Source organism: Podarcis melisellensis (genome assembly GCF_964234715.1).
Source record: "Podarcis melisellensis genome assembly, chromosome: 8".
NCBI classification, from domain to species: domain Eukaryota; kingdom Metazoa; phylum Chordata; class Lepidosauria; order Squamata; family Lacertidae; genus Podarcis; species Podarcis melisellensis.
The window spans coordinates 31,918,493-31,940,992 of NC_138540.1; the positions used below are offsets into that span (position 1 = coordinate 31,918,493).

A 22,500-nucleotide genomic window follows, 5' to 3' on the forward strand; every position below is an offset into this window, starting at 1 on the left:
TATTGATGTGGTGAGCAGGGAATTAGTAAAGTTTACTGATGATACCAAATTATTCAGGATAGTTGAAACAAAATGGATCTCAAGGATCTCCAAAAGGATCTCACTAAAGTGGGTGAACAGACATAAATTGGCAAATGCAATTCAATGTAAACAAGTGTAAAGTGATTCACACTGGGGCAAGTCCCCCCGCCTCATTTTCTCATATCTGTTAACAGAGTCTGAACTGGCAGTGACTGACCAGGAATGAGACCTTGGGGTTATAGTGGATTGCTCAATGAAGGTGTCAACCCAGGATGTGGCAGCTGTGAAAATGATGAATTCCAGGTTAGATTTCATTAGGAAAGGGACTGGAAAAAACATTCACAGTATCATAATGTCATTATACAAATCTATGGTGCTAAGGGTATTAAGAGGCCTCTTTTCCCGTCATAGGGCTACAGTTCCCAGAGTTCCCTGGGAAGAGGGATTGATTACCTTGTCCATAAAAGCAAGTACGTAACTCCTATGAAAGAGAGAGAAAGAGCTCAACTATGAGTGTGTGATCATTGAAGATTTCTTCAAAGCAATTGCCCATGTCCAAATGATCAGTTAGCCCATATTTATCAAAGGAAAACTGCTGTTGCGAAATGGCCCACAGGGCACCAATATTTAGGTGCCATCCCCACACTACATGCCTGTTGACAACAAAACTGCTAAAATCAGTCACATTTAACTCCTCGTTCCAGTAGCAGTATATGTACAGTACATTATGTAATTTACTCCCTTTTCTCTTTCTGATTTGGTTTGTACAGTGACTGACATACATTAGAAACATGCTCTATACTTTATGATACATTTTCCAGATCCGTAAGAGTTTGTGCATTTGCACTACCAACATTTCAGTTGCACAATCCAGACAGTTAAAGAATGAAAATGACCCTTTTCACTGCCCAATGAAGGTTTATCGGAAACTATATTACTCCATGTCTTTTATTTCATGTTAATGGAGTTTTTACAAATCACTGGCACTGACTAGCTTTTAAAAGCTCATTGGAAGTGTGGAAAATATTCCTCTCCCACTATTTTGTATCTTGTCTGATTGATGTGAAAAAAGGAAGACCTAAACATGGTTAAAGGGCTAACTAATCTGGTTTAATGATCCAGAGGACAAACCTTTAAAGTGTAGAGCAATTATTTTTGCAGTGCAATCCTAAGAACGTGTGCTTTGGATTGCAACATTAACAGAACTATTAGAGGTGTGTTTATTTATTTTAAATTAACAGGAACAAAATGGTTAAAACAATGTGGATGAAGTTTTATAATCTGACAAGGAAATTGCAATGCATATGTTATTCATGGATCAATATACCTGGATACTACTCTGTAATTTCAAAATATAAGCCCCTTTGGAGAGAAAAAAAGCATACCAGGAAAGTTTTTCCAACCAAGATCTAGAAAGATAAATGAAGAGGTAGTGGGACACTTATGAGTGGATCCAGGCAACGTATGAAAGCAGTATCATACCACTTGCTGATATGAAAGCAGTATCATGGTATGAAAGCAGTATCATACCACTTGCTGGTATGAAAGCAGTATCATGGTATGAAAGCAGTATCATACCACTTGCTGGTATGAAAGCAGTATCATGGTATGAAAGCAGTATCATACCACTTGCTGTGGCTTCCCCCAAAGGATCCAGGGAGGTGTAGTTTGTAAAAGACTTGTTTTGATATCCCAAAGTTCCTTGGAAAGAGGGACTGGTTGCTAAATCACTCTGACAACTGTAGCTCTGGGAGGAGAATAAGGGTCTCCTAACAATTCTCTGCATGCTTATCAAACTATAGCTCCCAAAATTCTCTGGGGGAAGCCATGACTGTTTAGACTGTTATTACAGGGCTTTAAATGTGTTGTGTGGCTGTGGACTCAGCTGACTGAAGTTTTTATGTTCTGCAGTGTTGCTGGTAATGCAAGACATAAATGCATGGTTAGAGCCTTCACGAGGCTGCCTGTTGTGGTGCTGATAACACCAAAGTCGTGGGTTCAATTCCCACAGGGGCCACCTACATATTCCTGAAATGCAGGGGGCTGAACTAGATGACCCTTCAAACTATCCAATTCTATGATTCCACATTAACACAGGTATCAATGCATTGCTAGGGCATTTAACCATATTTACTGTAAGGCAGCTACAGGGCAGAAAGACTTAGAGATGCTGTCAAGTGGTTTCCTCATTTAGTGCCAACATTTTACCATGCCAGCGCAGGATCCCATGGGCTTGGGAAAGGCCCTCACTGTGTGAAGAAAGCTTGCAACGGGTCTGCCCTAACCCCAGGAAGAAGCAGAAGGTGTCAGGAGAACTTCAGTGGTTGTATTTATTTAAGAACAACAGCACAGCAACTCAACATAGTAGCTCAACTTGTTACCCTGGCAAGACTAAGATCCCTCTCAGCTATGGCGGGAACCACACCCAGACAGGGGAGGGGATTTACCTTTACGGGCTAGGCATAAGAGACAGCTCACACACATACTACATCCAAAACACATACAGAAGGACAGGATTTGGATGGACTAGTGTCTTTTTTTAAAAAAAAAATGATCTAGTCCTCTCTAGGAACATAGCTGTGTCACATGACAATTTTACAAACAAGGAGAATGGGGGGCTGAGATGTTTTAGATAAAGCAATAATTCATGCTTATGAATTAATTTATTTTATTTTGATTGTTAATTAATTCCCATGAAACATTCCAAAGCAAATAACAGTAAAAAGACATAAAAATGCAATTTCTACTTCAATGCAGATAACAACTGGGATGATAAAACATCTGCACTTAAAGGACATGTTAGGTCTTAAGTTGGGACAATCCTATCTTTCAATATTGAGTAGAATGAGCTTTTCTGACTTTTCTAAGCAGCATAAATGCTTCTTTAAGATTTCCTCCTAATATTCTCTTTCTGATAATCTCTAATTTTGCAGCGTAATCAGTTAAGGATACCTCAAAAAAGGCTGCACAATGTGTGTGTTTGCATGTACGTAGTATGTAAAAGTGTGTGTGTGTGTGTAGTGTGTATAGTGAGGGAGAGGGGCACACACACACTAATGAGATGGTACACTTCCTTACAAAGTAAACAATGAATACTGTACCAAAAGCCTTTACCAAAAATGATGTTCATTAAACAAACAAAAAGAAAAAGAGAAGAACCTGTATTTTTCCAGCTACCATGTAATTTGCAAGATGCATTTTTAAATGCTTTGCAACTGTAGAAAGATCCATCAGTCAGATGATACAGATAGATAATTCACCATACTGTCACATGATCTTCCATCAGTCTAAAAGATGTGAATATATTGCCACAAGCTTTGGGAATAATGGGTGCACCTGTTTACAGTGTCACCTCTGTTTGCTAATTGTCTCCTTGAGCTACATTTTACTTCTAATGCATTTATTTTTGACAGGCAGCGTCTATTTAGAAATCACATTACTTCAAGAGCAATTGTTCTTTTGTCTATCAAGTAAATGAAGTGTTGTTATACAGATTTCAGGTTCTGATTAGTGAAGTATCAGTATGCCACAAAGGTCAATCAGTTATTTACCTGAAGTAACAGAAGGATGACAGGCCTTTTTGAAATTTTACAGTTTCTGGTAAGAGACGGAGCCATTTAACAGTACAGTAGTAACACTGATAATAGAAATGCTACCACAAATACTAATAATACTAAGAGTGATATGCATAGGGATTACTTTGCCTAAAAATAATAATGCTGTGGTTATGTCAATATCAAACATGCACTCTTGCTGTGAGCCTGGTGTTCAGGCTCCAACACTTAAGAGGACAGGGTAGTCTGTGTTTACATATGCACACACTGGAACCCCATATACATGCCCAGTTCCTGGTCTGAAAAACCTCATTAGTGATTTGCAACATGCCAACAGAATGGAACACCATTCTAAAGGATGGCTCTAATTCAAATTTTATTTAAGTTCACAGTTTAATTGTGAATTTACAGAAGCAAATTATCCATTAATGTTTTAAGTCTCACATATAAAACACAACGAGCAGGTAGAAATGTGCTGGTCATATGTGGTCATTTTAAGCATAGCTTGTCAGTATCTTCTACACCTGCCTATTACCTCTAAGGCCTGTTCAAAATTAAAAGCCCAATCCAGGGTAAAAATGCTTATAACTGGATTCATTAATGAAGTAGAAAGACTGGACCTGCTGTGAAATTTGCTCTGTTTTCAGTATACAACTACATAAATTGATGAGTGGCGTAACTTACAATGGCTAAAAAAAGCTAACATTCCATAATCATAATCGGAACAATAATGGGATCAACGTCTAGTTTTAGCAGCTTCACAGAAGTAGTTTTATTGATAGCAACAGGGGAGATTTTTCAAAGACACAAGTTGGAAGTCGGATGCCTTTGAAATCTCTCCTAGTTCCCTAATTTCTATTACATGTGTTAATATGAACATAATGGTAGCAATAAAGCTCAGTTGTGTGTCTGAACACATTTCAACAACTCCAGGATGAATATCTAATTTCCCATCAGATCTAGTGAGGTTTTAATACAAATTTAAAGAGAATCTGTACTCCCCTTGTACCTATTTATATCCATTCAGTAATTTAATGTCTTGTCCATAAGTGATGTTTTGCCAAATCTGTTCCAGCATTATGGTAGCCCTGCTACAAAAAAAAAAAAATTAAAAAAAAAAATCTTGAGGTTTCTTGCAGCCACATAGCCAGTGTGGCATAGTGTTTTTCAGGGAGACCCATGTTCAAATTACTTTACAGCCAATATGCACAGTAAGTGACTTTGGATCTGTAAAACATTAAGTCTTCTTCATGTGTTACTCATGTGATGTGATTACTAATGAACGCCATCCCTGGCATGAGGCATGCTGGTGGATCCACAGCTGGGCATCCATGCATTACGTATGGTCATCTGCAGTGAATCCTAAATATGAGCAGGTGTTCACACAGAGACTTCCATGTGATTGGAAAACTGGCAAGTAATGCATGAAGGAGACTCATCTCCTCCTTCAATGTTCATGTCAAGAGAAATAGAAAACACATATTAGGCTGAAAACAGTTGCCTTCTTTATATTAGTGAAACATTTTGTACAGTTAGTCTTTAGAATAAGGTCTTTTAAATAACCAATAGTTTGCGACATGCTTGACAGTGTTCTCGTCACATGACAGCAGTTCATCACATTCCGCACTCTGGTGAAATTTATTATTTACTTATTTAAAGCATTTCTATCTCCTTCTTGAGCCAAAAAGGAAAAAAAGGCTCTCAGCACTGCTTACAACTGACAGTGATAAAACAGTCCTCACCATTAGATTCACAACTTAAAAAGACATCACATGAAAGGAAAAGGGATTGGAAGGGAAGAGGAGTTCTTGCAATGACCAACTGGAATGTGAATATTTCAAGGAAAGGAGGAGCCAAAGGTCATTTTGGTAGCTAGTCATTTATATCCTAGTTTCTTGCTTAGCCTGGGAAACAGAACATCAATGATTTCTTGAAATATTGTTTAAATTGTGAAATATATTGTGACATGTGATGCTTATGGGTTATCTTTAGTTTAGCAGAAGGCTCTCACCCACATCCAATCCATGCTTCTTTAAAAACAATCACATTCCAATCCGGAAAGTCAGCTTTAGCAAGAACTATTGAAATTGCAAGTGGAGCAGAACTGATAGCCACTGCCATCCTTAATGAACATCCCCCCAATTCACCACTATGGGAAGATATGCCCAGTGCCTGTGGTTCTTCTGTCATCCACCTCTTTTGCTTTGCTGAAGCAAGGATTGAGTGGGGGGTGGGCAGGCTCCTGTTCAGCAGTGTCAATAGCTGTTTATGCCCTTGGGACATAGCTGGTGTTCCAGCAGCAGTCTGCGGACACTGGTGATGACTCCTAGCTTCAGCTGGGACCTTACCACTCCATTTTACAATCTGCTACACTCTGACTGTGGATTATGTAATTGAGCCACAAGCCACAATCCTCAAAGTTCTTCTGGTGCCAACCAAGATACCCTGGAATAAGTGATTTATATATGCTGTATGTATGTGTTGTACAATAATGAATGCATTATATTTCTTAGACTGATTGGGCAATTCCAACATAACTCTTTCCAAAAAAATAAAGGGGAGTCCATACAATTTCTACCCCATCCATGTCAATCCTATGCAAAGGCCACCTCTGAACAAGCCACCTCTGGCTCTTACATGGCAAAGCCCAGCATTGCTGCAATTTTATTAGTTTGCCAAAAGAAACAGACACAAAAAAGCAATGCTCGCCTTAAGTCACATTCTAAATTGGCTCCCTAGAGCATTTTCCTACCTTGTTCACTAAAGCACTGTGTATGTTTTCTCAGTGTTTAGCATATGCTATGTAACCTGAGCAGGATTCATATTGTTCCTCTAGTTGTTTTTCTAAAATATGTTCCCATCAGGACCATAATTACATGCAAAATACTAGACACCGAATGATTCATAAAGATGTTTAAAAAAATTCTCCACCATTTTTTATTTTAGCAATCCTGAGGCGGCAATGTAGAAAGAATTAGGAAAGGATCACAATCCCTGTCTTCTGTTTCGAACTAGAGACAAACTTCAGATCAATTTGTATGTCTGTCTACGTGCCAAGAACTGAATACTTAGAAATGGGTGAGGGAGATGTCTTCCCTAACATGCTATGAAGATTGGAATTAAGCTTCTGTTCTTTTGACAAATGTGTGTAAGATAGAAATATAAATAAGTGACTGGACACTTTACTCGGTATATAAGTAACCAGTTCTGAGCCTTTTAAAGTCTAAAGTGATTCCTCTTTGGATTTGTTTGTTTGTTTGTTTGTTTTTTGTAAAGGCAGCAATTATACAGTTAGCCTTCCTCCTAAGTCTAGAAAAAAATGCTAGATGCCAAACATTTCACTAGTCAACTTGCCCACACATATCTATGTGACTCATTTGTGATGTAAAAGGGGTGCAGGGACAACAATGGGTTGCATTCAGAATGATTTCATTATGCTTAGAGCACGCCCACTGAAATCAATGCAGCTTAAGTTAGACATGACTAAGAAGGCCCACCAATTTCAGTAAGTCAGCTTCATGTAAGACTAAGTCTGGATGCAACCCAACTGACTTTGTAAAGCCTTCCCATCTAGTTGCCTACAGAGGATTATTCATTGCTACAGGAGACTGGGCAAGCACCATTTGACAATCGGTGGTGGTGGTGGTTTTATTGATTTCCAATATATAACCATTACAAAAAAAGAGAGAAAAAGATGCAAAAACAACATCCTCCCCCCTTCCAGGACAGATCACTCTAGTTAAGTTTGACAAAGTCCAATCTATTATTTCAGTAGTTGCTATTCTTCAGGGTTATCAATAAAGTATTTTATAAAAGAATGCCATATTTCAACAAAATCGTCTACATATTTGTATTATTCAATGCATTTAATCTCTTTGTTATTTCTTCTGATGGAGCAATAGACCATACATTCTGTTTCCAATTGGAACATCTGTGTATCTTCCATTGGAAACAGACACTCCTATTTTAAAAATGGCAAGAACTAAGGTATTAACCCCTGAGATTCATTTTCTTTATGAAAGCATTTTGATGTACACAAATAAGATTCACACGTCACAACCAGCTCCTAAATAATGAACGTTCCATGTCAGCATCAGAATGTGAACTATAAAGGGCATGGTTTTCAATGGAATTAGTTTAACTATCCATTCTGCTCTGGGTACAAGATATACAGTATACAGAACTATATAGTTGCTGCATTTAAGGCAAGGCTGGGGAACCTATGGTGCTCTAGATGTTGCTTGTTTCCAGTCTCAACTTCCCTGACCACTGGACATGCTGGTTGGGACCAACGGGAGTTGGGAGTCCAACAAACTCTAGGTGGTCCTCCTCTAAGTCCTGGAGAGCAGATGTTTTTCACCACCATCTCCCACAGCCACCACTTTCTTTAAAAACAACATTTTATTTGCTGTGTCTTAGTTTTCATTTATTGTCAGACACTTTGGATGCTTGCTATCAGGCAGAAAGGCAGGATGTAAATACATAAATAAAAGTGAGTGATTCAGGTTGTTTGATTTGAAACTGGTTCTACTTAACAGAAGTCCTATGTGCCACATGGAAAACTCATGCAAAACAGCTGCACATCTCATCAGGTTTTAGAGTAAGGCTCAGTATGGTCTGCAATACCTTGCTTGGCTTAACATGGTGGCTAAGGCTACAGAGGAAGCTGTGTTATACTGAGTCAAGCCCACTGGCCTGTCTACCTCAATACTGTCTACATTGACTGGTAATGGCTTTGCAGCGTTTCAAACAGCGGACAATTCCCAGCCCTACCTAGAGATGCTGGGGATTAAACCTAGGACCATCTACATGTAAAACAGATGCTCTTCCACTGAGCTACGCCTCCCCTCCCCAAGCGTAAATGCCAAGAAAGGACCATTTTCAACTTCCTCCTTGGTCATGAGCCCATCTGCCCAATTGGTCTGGCTTTATTGGCTTAGCCATGCCTTTAACTGGGAATGAGGTACATATTTCCCTTAGCATGATCTCCCACTGACTGTGTGTGTTGTGTGTTTTAATGTAATATTTCCTGTGCCTTGGGGACAGGGCAGGCTTTTACTCCAATTAAAATATACTCGTGGCAATGTAAATGTCCTTCCTTGTTATTTAGTTATAAAATTTCTACTCTGTTTCTCTTCCAAATGGGGAACCCAAAAAGGCAAACAATAATATAAACCCAACATAAGCATTAAAAAAAAGAAATCACTTGTCCAAAACCACAAGTTAAAGACATGGGTTGTGTACACACTATTTACCTTTAAAGCACATATGAAAAATGTTTTTTCCCCCTCAAAGAATTTTGGGCACTGTAGTTTGCCCTTCATAGAGTTACTACAGTGCCTATAATTCGCTGAGGGAGATAATGTCATTTGCATGTGTTCTAAAGGTATAACACGTATACATTCATGTACACCAAAACCAAGATGTGGGTCTTTAACTAAAATACCTATATCTGCTACCTAAATACTTGTTGAAAAGAGTAGGTCAGGCTGAACTGGGCTAGATTAGATTAGAATATTCTAAATGTCTGAGAGAAAGAAGTAAGAAACTATGAAAATGAAAATTAACAAACCCTGCAACATTTATTTTATAACTTTTGCTCCTATATTTTCCTTCTCCAACCCCCAATATCCAGAACAATCTCACCTCTTTCTTCACCTCTTACCCCCGCCCCCACACCAAACAATCTTAATGTAGTGATAAAATGAGGAAAGAAAGAAGGAGGGTAGGAAGATTATTATAAAACAGGATATTTATGGCTAGGGTCTTTGGAACATTCATAGTCTTACATATATTTTCTCTAAGTAATCAGGAATGTATTGGTATTTTGAAATTATGTATCTCTAATAACACAAAAGTACTTAAGAACAGAAATAGACAGTAATGGAAAATGCAGTCAACTGTTGACAACATATAGAATTTCAGAAAATAATTTACAGAGAACAGCAGAGCAGATGAGTCAAAATTTTCTCAAAAATATTCCTTGCCTCCGATAGTCCAATGTAATTCATTTTCTATCTCTGTTCATTAATCATTGTTAAAATTAGTGATCCATTTCTTCCACTCTGCCATCTGCACTCAGCTTCGTAACAAACATGACACCTTCCTGCATAATAAAACCTGACAACTACGAGGATGCATTTCCAAATAGCTTTCTGCATATTTGCACCTCTATAACCGATTCCGTTGTCAGACAAAAGTGGATTATTTAACCAGAGTTCTTTCTTTATCAATGCAGTCTCTCTCTCTCTCTCTCTCTCTCTCTCTCTCTCTCTCTCTCTCTCTCTCTCTCTCTCTCCATGCACACACATGCATGTATGTATAAAATAATCAAGTAAAATATGTTCAATTAAATAGAATTAGGAGGAAGGTACTTTAGATTTCTACTATAGCAACTGATAAAACCTAGCATGTAAACACAGCACTCTGTGTCTCTATGAAGCCTCCATGTCACAATTTTTTGTCCAAACCTTCTGACCCTATGAATGTATCAGATGTCCCAAAGACTAGCCATAATTTGTGTGTGCCAAGTGTTTAGTCACATGGTATGATAAGACCCTTGCATTTCCATTGTGTTCACATTATGCCTTTCGCCAGTAATAATTTATATTTTTGGAGATTAATGTTCATTCTTAGTCTCCCAAAGCTGGGGGCACAAGTTCATGCTCTTATTGTACAAGCAGACACAGTAAGTGTGTTCCCACTGATCTAATATGCTTCTGTGGATTCCTTCCTGTTCCTCTGCACGGGATGCACTCAGAGATTTTATGTTTGCTCATTTAAGGCTGTCTCACCATTCTGCCCATTTGGCACTTCATACTGCTGTGTTCAAAATGGCTAGAACTCTTAAAATGCTTTAGACGAGAGGGCGGGAGGAAGCAAATCTTCCACTGTCTTCAGGCATGAAACTTACTGACTTATTGCTGTCATTTCTCCATCAGATGCACTTGTATTGGAAGCGTCTAATGGGTGCGGAGAGAGAGAGAAAAATCCACCGGTATTATCTTTCTGGACATGTCAATGAAAGCTATTAATTTATTTTAATGCGTTATTGACATCTTCTTTGCTATAGATGGAAAAGCAGAGAAGGTAGAAAGGAAAGAACCTATTCAGACAGGGATAGATTAGCCACCAATGCTTTCTGTAAGGCAGGGGTCCAGTCAAAGTGGGGACCCAGCTAGAGCCCATTGTTTAGGATCAACTGGATCCTCAAGTGTGCACTTCTTGTTTACACGAGTTTCTGCCCTGCTTGCTGAGAGGTGACAGAAGCAGTGGTGCCCCATCCTTCCATACTGGGTTGCATGCTGAGAGGGAGCAGCTATGTCTTCACCCAATGTGCATTACCTGGATGATTTCCTCACCCCATCCAATGCCCCCAAGAAGCTGTCATCTGCACATGAAATGTCATCTGCATAGCACAATGGCTGTCTCAATTATACATACTTCAGTTTCATGGTGAAATGAACATGCCTCAAGTTTTCCTTTCCAACTGAAGCTGGTTTGAGGGGAAACGCATCAAATATGGGTATTTCTAAAGAAACTATGGGATAGCTCTGCATCATGGATAACATAATGTGCACAGAGACTCAAATGCCAATGGTCAGAGTACACTGGAGCCAGAGCCATGTACACAGCCTTAGTCTACCTCCATCACATAGTCCAGGCATAGGCAAACTCGGCCCTCCCATCAACCATGACCACTGGTCCTGTTAGCTAGGGATGATGGGAGTTGTAGTCCCAAAACATCTGGAGGGCCGAGTTTGCCTATGCCTGACATAGTCTCTTAGTGATTGTGCCAATATGGTGAGGCTCACTGGACATCAACATGAAACTGAGCCTTCAGTGTGATTGGTCCACTCATCTAGAATGCTCTTCCAATAGGGATTCAGCAGGCGCCTTCTGTATTAACTTCCAGACAGTTGCTGAAAACTTTCCTTTGCCACCGGACGCATCCAGACAGTTAAGAAAAACATCATCCATAACAGTCAGTTGGTGATTTGTTTTGATTTTTCCTGTGATTCTTGTTGCATTTTAATGGTTGTAAGCCACTTTGAATTTTTAGGAAATAAAATTGTGGCATACATGCAGCAACAATCTTATGTGTGACCAATTGACATGTGATGGCGCATGCAGGCACCACGGTGACCTGGAAGTGACTGGAAAAGGAGGGCAGAACAGGGAGATGGTGGGGAGATGGCAGAATGGGGCAGAACGAGTCAATACATGCTCCACTGTTGTGTGCAATAACCTGGAATGAAAACCATGTGCAAATCGGGGGTTGCCTGTACAAATACTGTGCTTTGGTGTGTGTTTTTTTGTTTGTTTTTTTAAAAAAATTGTGGTATACAGATTGATTTTAAAAAATGGGCTAGCTCCATGTACACCACCCTAGGCTTCTTGGCGGAAGAATGAGAGACAAATAAGACCACACACAAAGAAAAATTATCTCACAAAATGCAAAATATGTCTAAACTCTCCCCCCCCCCGTGTGCTTGCACACACTCAACATTTGCATATCTCAACATATAATTTTTATCAAATTTTAAAATGCCTGCATATTTCTAGAAGCACAATTTATAAAATATTGATAGCTAGAAACACAGTGGTGACCCCCCCCAGCCCACCCCTCAACCACCACCACTACCTCAACAGTAATATTGTTCTCAAAATTTTAGCTTGAAATGCTAAAATCTGAGCAGTGAGTTTTACAAATATAAAGATGTTACATTTTTTTTTAAAGGATTTCTGGTTGTTGTTTTTTAAAAGAAATCTTCATTATTATTTGCCAGGCAGTTTATGGAAATGAAGTGTCTAGCCTATTTATTCATTTAACACATCTCCTTAAAGCTTGCAATAAAATTTTTGAGAGCAACTTGCAACGCTCTTTTTTTCCTCCATCTCTCCTCTGAACAAAAAAAAAATCACAAACAGACATTGTCTCTATAGCTGTCTCTTTTGCCTACTAGTTTCCTTTTTTCTTCACATGTCTGCATACTGACACATTCAATTTCAGGTTATCAGCACATCTGAATTACGGAATACTGATGGGGATAGAGGGCAAGCCTCTCTAGACTGATTAGCATCATTTAAGAAAGCATTCACTTGCTTGCTTCATTGGCTGCAGGGATTCCATGATGGGTGGCCTTTTAGCATTAGAAGTCAATATGGAGCAATCTCATTTGAATTAAATATGGACAAAAGAAAAGATCTGATTGTGGTTATTCATAGCTAACCTTTTAATTTCACAAAGCGCCCCCCCCCAAAAAAAAATTGCTCTAAACCCTTAAAACTTAGGAACATAAAGGTATTATTTTTCTCATATATATATGGGATAGACACACACATAGACACACACCCCTTTCCCCCTTTGATTTTATCTTGTTGTTTTTCATTTGCACAAGGAAATGCAAAGCCACATTTTATGTTCTAAAGAAATATCTTTATGAATGTTCAAGGAAAACCTTTTAACCTAGTTACCCTCAACTATAATGAAAGCACAGTGCCTAATTCTAATCCATAAAATGTATGTAAATCCACTCTGAAAAACATATTTGTCTATATGAGATTTACACTTGCATCAGAATGGGTTACAGATAGAACTAAAGTATTTCGTTAACACAAATGACGATTTATGGCTGGTCACACTGTGACCTTTGTTTGGAAAGGGGGCCTAAACTCATTGTGTAGTTGAAACTAGTTTAAAAGCATAACAAAACTCTCATCTCAGGAGAGGGGGAGGGGAACAATTCACATGATAATTTTATTTGAGCTCAGTGAACAGAACAATAAAATAGTAAAATAGTAATATTTCTCTCTGGCTGGATTAATGGAGTTATTATATGTTGGAATCCTTAGATTCAGAAAGGATTGATGTGATTGTGGATCATTTTAATGGGCCCACCACAGGGTCAAACTTGCATCATGTATGTTGAGCAAACACATGACACATTCTCAGATAGATAAGAATTTTTTTAGTATAAATGGTTGATTACTCCATATTATGGCAGGATCACCCATAGGTTCTCTATAAGCCTATCAGCTGATTGCTGCATGGATCATAACATTTTTTAATGCACTTATACAGAACATGGAGTGGGATTTATTAATCTTTCCAGAAGAAAGTAAGGGGAAAGTTATGCAAATGTCAGATTGGCTAATTGATCCTCCATCCAACTCTTGAAGACTGTCTTTGCAATTCTGCATGCAATGTATTGTCCTGGAAAAAAACAATTATATCTGCTCTGAACTGTGTGGGCTTCCAGGCTTTAATTGCAAGTGGGTCATTTTGATATCACAAACGGGTTGCTGGCAACAGGTTCCTTCTACTTATCTGATTATATGGATTGGTGTGTGGACACTGGGGGGGGGAGAGATTGTATGCATGAGAAGCACTGATCAGAGATCACACAATAAATACCTGCTTGGAAGCACCCCAAGACAGCTGTCATGATATGGATATATTATTGACACTCAGGAGCATGGGCCAAACGCACAGACATGACAGCCCTACTCAGGCACTCACCTCTAATGCACAGAGGCACACACACTAGGTCCCATCCTCTAATCCCATCAGTTGCAGCTTCTTCAGATCATGTGTTGGGTGGGAAAGTCTGAAGGTGGAATATTCACATTTGATTGTGTGCACTTAAGACTCCTACAAGCAAACAGAACCCCAGTTGTGCATGGTTTCTATTCATGGACAATTCACATCAAGTTCAGTCAAACAGTGGAAATTTTCCCCTTCTGATAATGTGTGTAGGTGAGCACCTGAATAGGGCTGGTGGGTCTCATTCCAAAGGAGAGCTCACCATGGTTCCCACTTATCAAAATGGAACATGCCTGAGCCAGATACCTGACACAGCTCCCACTTGCCATACTAAGAATCTCTTTTGCAGAACTACGATTCCAATCGATGCCCTTGGTAGTGTTGGATGGACGGTACGGCAAAGTACATTACAAAGAGAGACTCTGTCTGTGTGGACAACCCTGCTTCGAGGACCTGCGCCATTATTTATTGCAGTGCCCATTATATATAGATAGACCCAAGAGACCGATTTATAAAACCCCTGTGTAGGAATGGAGCACATTTCAATAGGGTGGAAAGGGTGAAATAGTGGCTGAGCAACACCGACGACTTTGTTACTTATAAAGTAGCACTCTATGCGCTGGCAGCTGAGAAGGTCAGGAGAAAGGAACTAGACAAAATAGTGGTCAACCGCAAAGGGGATTCAGATATTTAATTTGGCACATCTTACCTGAGAATCTTCTGCTATTCTATTCTATTTAATGCAACAAATGCATTCCAAAGGAATGTCAGGCAGGTTTGAAGATGGAACAAACACAGCACAAAGGTTGGATAAATGCAACTAGTTCATGCCAAAGCAACATATAGCATGTGTAGCCTGAATGAATCAACTGTCTTGGTTTGCATTGTTTCCATCTTATAGAAGCCTTATATCTGAGGCAGCTGACCTAAGGTGAAAGTTTCAAATGAGAAAACCATTATCATTTTTTTTTCAAGTAGGTGGAAAAGAATGAAAATATAGATGAGCGGGCACGCATATAAAGAGAGTGATCTCCTTGGCTTCTAGGTTTGAAGATATTATTCAAGAAATAACTGACAGAAGCTGCTTTTTGCCTGATAATGCCTAGTGTTTGTGTGTGTGCAGTGCACTCTTACGCCAAGTGCACACCAAGGGTCAGTGTTCACAGATCAGGAGTCTCATTCTCTACCAACTGATATGTACTAACTTAAAAGAGACAAATTGCAATTATTTACTCCAGGAGATGTAGAACAAACATAGCTACTTGCCAAATTGTGTCAGTGTCAGTGGTCATTGGTGTCCATTGGGACTGGGAGGGCAGAGGACTGGGGAGCCAACAATAAGGGGAGACAGAGCCATTAATAGGCGAAGCCAACTAATTCCAGTTTTGTCCCTATCCTCTTACCTGCTGGATTTTACCAGGGCAACGTTGACACTGGAGAGGAGGAAGCTGCCAACCTGGGCCACCTTTTGGAAATCAGTCAGATGAGGGTTGGCTGAGGGCAGACTGAGGGTGGCAGGGCAGTACTATGTGGCATCTAAGACAGGCCATATTTCAAATTCCAACACACAGCTAACTCAAGGACCTTTTTGCAGATAGAGGATCAGGATTTGCATTAACAGAATCGCACTAGGCTATATACTGCACAACATGATTATTAAGCCAAACACAATCCACTGGCCATGTACTAGAGCCTGCAAAGGTTGACACACACCTGTGTTTGCAGGTGTAGGCCAGATGCAAGAACAAGTGCTATAAGCTACTATATGTGGCTGAACGGCTCCAACTTGGTGGGCCACAAGTTGTGCTTACCAGACATCAACATCACCAAAGACCATTTCTGTTTGTAGGTTCTTCATTATTTTAGTTTACCACTGGTAGCAAAACTATGTCTGGTAGCAAAACTGGTAGCAAAACTATGTCTGTCTTTGCTCACATCATAAGAAACTTCCAGCCTATTGCCTTGGCACACACAGTGTAGTTTTCACATGTCAATTCACTTCCAACACATTTAGATAATCAAAGTTTGGATAATGGGAGAACTGTTTATACTGAGACATGGGAAAATAACAGTGGGTTTGCACAACCTAGCTTTGGATATTGGGGACTTTACTGTAAAAAGTTACGGTTTGCTGAGGCTATGTTTATAGTGCAAAAATATTTCACTTCCAGCTACCAGCTGCATACAGAATTTTGCAAATTCCTATACAAACATTCTCTTAAACAGCTCAGTTGGAAAAGGCAGGTCAATGGAACCAACTTATCACTACATTTGCCCAGGATTGCACTGCTATGGTGAAAGACCTAGCATACTTAGGGTATTCCTAAAACATCACAAAGAAGTTTGCACAGAAATGATAATTTGAGGAAAGGAGCTGACTCCATACGCTATTGGATAAAAATGATTGGTTAATCATTCTTAACAAAAATGAGAAATACAAACATATCAAATCCAAATATGGAGAACCATTCTTGAACTATTAGTGGGTCGTGTGGTGATTTACTACATGTAAGCAGGCCCATGCAGAACTTATGTGAGGCCCAAGATAAAAGTTTCAACTATACTTGGAAAACTAATTCTATATGCCTAATTCTGACCCAAGCCTTGCTGATGCAAAATAACACCAGGACCAAATACATGATTCCGCCAGACTCGCAGTCCATGAGACATGCCACCAAGGTGCCACCACCTAATCAGATCTGATGCTGCATGCTGGTATGCAGACGAGGCGTTTTGCCCATGGCCATTTCACCCATTAAGTCCCTTATCAGCTGAGAGGCATAGCACATTCCTGGCAAGTCTGACAGGCCTCTAGCACCTCCACACTCGCTGGCTTAGCCCTCCAAGGCCTGGGGCAAGTGTACCTGAGTGCCCTCCCCCAACATCCTGCAAAGACCTACATGTAAGATATAGATACACAGGGCAGTTGTTGCTGTTTTCTTGTGTGTGATGGTGCTAGTCAGTATGAAGTAGTGCCACCTCTTATTTTCTGCTCATGGCAGCCATTTTGGGCTCCCACCCATAACACTAGTTACTCATGTTTTTACACATCCACCACCACCGCCCCCCAAAATTGTGCATGCATATGCTCTCCGTTCCCAGCTCCTGATTTCACATTGTCAAAATTAGCTCGTGATTCAGTCAAAGCTCTTGATCAAATGAACCAGTCTAAAAGCTAAATGTTATGCTAAAGACACTTTAATGTAACCTACTTAGAACTAGCCAGATATATTTGTTTAGAAAAAGAAGGCACAAGGAAGGGAGTGGGCTTCCACTCTGCATTGGAACCACAGTACAAGCAGTAGAGGTTTAACTCTTCCATCCATGCTGTTTTCCTACTGATATTCACATCTGAACTGCCCCCCAAAGATACTGTTTCAGTATCAATAGTACTGTGGAACAAAGGTAATCAGTGATGGAATGGAACCAATTCATGCATGAACACATATGGAAGAGTACGTAGTAGGATTTGTCTGTCCATACCACAAATACTGTGAAATACTTCATAATTTCACCACCCTCACATTCTCCATCAGTATTCCAATGCCATTATCAAGGTTCATCCTGTCCACTTTTAAACAACAAAAAACTGCACGGCTGAAAGAAAAACCCCACAACTCAGGAGCATTTTCTCCCAGTCTTAAGCATGTGCATTAAGTGGCCCTTCACAAGCTTTCCTTCCAGTAGGCTTTGTTCAGCTGGCCATCATGTACCTCCTAATGTAGCACAAGGAAGAAATAGAAAATGTTAAGGGTTATTGAGCACTGAGCTTTCAGAAACCATAAGCAAAAAGTTGCCGGGTGCATTTGAAGCACAGATTGATCTGTAAATGTGAGACACTGAAAAATGACAAGTGTACAAAGTCTGAAATGCTTCCACCCTATGCCACAGTGACAGTTTCATACAAGGTAATATGAGACACTGGTAGAAGAAAATAATGGTATAGGCAGGAACAGAGTACAAGCAGTAAAAGACTACATACAATAAAGAATGGTACTGAGCCCCATGCCTCTGCTCAGCCGTGAGCTGATAGATGCTTTGCAAATGGTGCATAAACATTTAAGCATGTAATGGGGTCCCTATCAAACCTGAACCGCTCAGTTTAGTTTCTATGACCTCAGCACCTACTTTTTCTTATCTGCAGTACAAAACTTATTCAACTACTTTTCTTGTATGCTATCAATTCCAGATCTTAAAAATACGTAATAATCTTTTCTATATGTAACTTTACTGAACACTTTGGTCTTATGCAATTCTTGTTTCTTGCCTTTGTGTATCAGCATGTCAAATGTGTGTGTGTGTGTGTGTGTGCGCGCGCACACACACACACATGCTTACTTCTGATTGTCACTAAATTTATGGAATGGAATCCAGAGAGAAAAATCCTGATAGTGTTTCACTGAGGAAACTGAACAAAACATTATAGAATTTGAGGGGAAAGAAACAGAGAGGTTTTGCCTTTCTTACTTCAGGCCTTGTAATAGCAAGGTGACATTCAACCAAACACACTGAGGAACATGCCCTCAGAACTATACAGCCAATCAGAGCATGTGCAACCTTAGCAAACATGCCATTTTGAATGGTTGCTAAACAACATCCCACAACTCTTTTGGGCCGTTGACTAATGCTGAAAAGAAAATTAGCCCTTAAATTTCAAACTGAATGATCCCTGCTGTTGCACTTCCAACCTTTATGGCAGCCGTTGTCTGAGGCCCTTTTCCAGGTAATGGTTGACAAAGATTAGGTAGGTAATTACCAGAGAAAGCACCTATTTGATCGCACCACATTTAGGTCACTTACTTGATTTAACTGCCTTTCATTACTAGATGAAGATGTTTTAATTTCTGGCATTTTTATTTGTGTGTTCAGGCCCAGAGACCTCCCCCCTAAATAAACACACATTTGACTCAAATTTTAGTTTTGGTTTCTGGCAGAATTTAGTCCACAACTTTATTGATTACAGAAAAGTGAGTGGTTGCATAGGCTCTGGTTCAACTAGCTCCCTGCACCCTTGCAGGTAGTGCTGACCCAGGGCCCCAGCATAGGTCAGCCAAGGGTGAACACCTGAGGTAGGTAAAATGCCCGGGAACAGACTCTGTTCACTCTCCAGATGCTCCCCTGGACTCAGGCATGGGCACAACCCCCTCTCGGGGGTTGACCAAACCAAGTTGAGTCCCTAGATTCCTTTAATGGAATACCCTTCACATACAGATGGCGAGAATGTTCTCCCATCCTTATCACATGAACCTATCCACAACCTTACAAGTTGGGACGATTTGCTATGCGGCAGGCGAAACCCAAATGGCAACAGCCAGTCAGCCAAGTGGGGAAAATTCCTGCCATGCCCCTGTCCCAACAACAGACAACACACGACGGTGTAGCAAGGTCAATTGCACAATGCCCTAAAATTAGGGAGAGGTGGGCAGGTGTTCCGATGCACGAGCCAAAAGAGGAAGCTCTGGGTCACATGCATAGGTATATATAGGTCCCTCGATCAATTTACACTGCACCCCATTGGCCAGATTAAGCCCAGCAATGAGGGACCTACCAATCGGGTGTTGTGGCTGTCCAATATACCCACCCACAACCAGGAGGTCAGTCTCCAGGTCTCACTGCAACACGTGCCCTCTTTTAGGCAGGGCACAATTTATTTAGCTGTTTTATGTTATTATCCTATATGCGCTTTCAATATTGCTTATACGTCTTTATTTTATTGCATCATTTTAAATTTATTCTTTCAAACCCTGTAAATTGCCATGCAGTTGAAAAGTTGAATAAAAAATGTTTTAGATAACTATTTTGAAACTTTAAAAGTTATTGCTCTTTATAAAATCTCCTGCTTCCTTTATCATGCTTGCTTTTTCTAAAACTTGCTGAATTTGTTTTACTTCAGACTCTCTCCCGATTCCAACTTAACTACAATCTGACTGTGTTCCTATAAACCCAATCTTAGCTCTAACACTATCAAACAGAGCCTGGACCACTCTGATTTCCAAGGCACTTTCTGCACATCCCTGCTTTCCCCAATTGTGTTGCTTTCTTCAGGAAGGGCCACACCTGCAGGAAGCAACACTAGATATTTTATTTCAGCAATGTTCCTAATGCATCTGGTTAAGAATAGATCCATTCACAGAAACATGATGAGGCAGGTCCATTGATCACTGAATTAAATGGCTAGCTAAGCTGAAGCTGCCATGTGAATTTCAAAAGGTTTACTTTAAGATACCACAACAACCATATTCATTATTTTAAAAAGGTGCATTAGTGAATAAAATGCATTAAGAACATAAATGGAACCCTGCTGGATCAAACCAAAGACCTATGTAATCCACTGCACTGTTTGCCACAGTGGCCAATAGATACATCTGGGAAGGCTTCAAGCAGGAGCTGAGGGCAATAGCTATCACTTGTGATACCATTCTTCAACTACCTGAAGAAGCATCACATAAAAGAGGCAAAGGCTTGTTCGACTGCTGCCCTAGAGGGAACAGCTACATCTATCCAAAATGCAGGAGGATTGGTATTTTGGTTGGACATCAGAAGATCTCAGGATGGTTCACAAGATAAAAAGACATAAAAGTAATTAAAACATAAACAACTAAACAATAGTTCCCTCCCCACTGAACCACATTTAAAAGACTGTGGAATATCAATCAGCCCAAGGCCTAGTTGAAGAAGAACTGGCACCTAAACATATGAAGATACCAGGTAAGCCTCCCTGAGGAGAGCATTCCACAAACAGTGAGCCATTGCAGAAAAGGTTCTCGTCTTTCTTCCCTCCAGACCTCACGTTGAGAAGGCCTTAGATGATGAACACAGAGTCCAGGTTGATTTATATAGGGAGAGGCGATCCTTGAGGTCCTGAGCTGTTTAAGGCTTTATAGGTCAAAATCAGCACTTTGATTTGAGCCCAGAAGCTAATTGGCAGCCAGGGTCAGGATCGGTGTAATATGTTCAAACCGTCTTACCTGGCTGCTAAATTCTGCACCAGCTGAAGTTTTCAAACCATCTTCAGAGGCAGCCCTATGTGTAATATGTTGCAGTAATCAAGCCTTGAGGCCCATAGAGAGGTGCATTATACTGAGACAAACCACTGGTCCATCCAGCTCAGTATTGTCTACACTGACTGGCAGCCACTCTCCAGGGTTTTCAGACAGGGGACATTCCCAGTTGCCACTGGGGATTGTACCTAGGACCTTCTGCATGCAAAGCAAACTCTTTACCACTGAGCTATGGCACTTGTGCAGGCTGATCTGCTGTGGGCGGGGGAGTGGCATAAGTTCTTTCCTTCAGCAAGGATGGATCCACACTGGGTGGATCTTCAGTCTACTCTGATTTCATAGTCCTATCATATCACAAACTATAGCAAATTATAAAGTAAAATCAGTCATTTTGTTTCAAATGGACCAAGGCTTCCAAATTCAAGATCCTGGTTTAATTTTTCATGGCAAGCATCTTTGCCTGCAGGAATTACAGCTGCATACAAAAATCTAAAAAGCTCTTGATTTGAAGAACTATGTATTGTACAGACAGAAAAAAATAATAATTCTAAAACACAGGGGCACACTGGCTGAACTAAAATCATATAAGCAATTTTTTTATTTCTCAAGTGCAGCATATATATATATATATACATACCACATATTAAAAAGGGGTGAAATAGATTTTACATAGCTGGCTTTGAACCTGAGAACCTCCCATGGTGCAACTAATTGCGTTGCCAACAAGACACAGGAGTGCACCAACAAGGAGCGTAAAAATGTAACTGTGCGGGGTGTGATGATGGGTCTTTATAAATAATACATTTATCCCAAGGTACACTTGTGCGTCTGCTGTAAATGTAGGTATTTTTCATTAGGAGCAGATGGGCATCAATAAACATGTGAAGACAATAGAAAACCAGGGAAGGTAAAAAGTGGGGAGGGGAGGGTGTGCACATGTGAGTCATTTCTTAAAGATGAATACAGGCTGATGAAAGAGGGAGATGCAGCCAATCATTAAACGCACAATGAACTGAAGACCTTTTGCATAAAGTTTAGCATTGCCTTTATTCGCATATTCCCTAGCTATTTAAAAATCAAACAAACACTTTAAAAAAATTTAAATTCCGAAACAAAAATATTCTATAAAAAGCCCTTAAAAACCACACCACTTTATTATTATTATTTGATTAACTGAGTATTTTAGTGTCACAACAGGTCAGAGTCCAGCTGGGGCTAATTTCCAGGGTGGTAAATTCAAATAAGTACAACAAATTAGTGCAAAGGCATTCACAAGTGTTTTATAGCATCGGTATCTATATTTCATAAGAAAACCAGAACGGCCACTGTTAACACTATGTATTTATAGCATTATAAGGTGATCTCACATTTCTGCAGC

General features: G+C 39.9%; 1 protein-coding gene and 1 long non-coding RNA gene across 10 annotated transcripts in view; one reads left to right on the forward strand and one right to left on the reverse strand.

Moving 5' to 3' along the window:
- Positions 1-22,500, reverse strand: part of ZNF536 (zinc finger protein 536) — a 538,171-nt gene that overhangs the window by 376,714 nt on the left and 138,957 nt on the right. The window contains exons 1-2 of one of the 9 annotated variants that reach the window (XM_081923978.1): positions 10,489-10,505; positions 4,585-4,666 (exon numbers count right to left, since the gene is read on the reverse strand). The exons of the other annotated variants lie outside the window; for them this stretch is intronic. The gene's annotated coding sequence lies outside the window, so the exon portion shown is untranslated. Of the gene's footprint in view, positions 1-4,584; positions 4,667-10,488; positions 10,506-22,500 lie in introns of those variants that run through there. 9 annotated transcript variants of the gene reach the window in all.
- Positions 1-22,500, forward strand: part of LOC309377161 — a 312,807-nt gene that overhangs the window by 229,572 nt on the left and 60,735 nt on the right. The gene's annotated exons all lie outside the window — the stretch shown is intronic.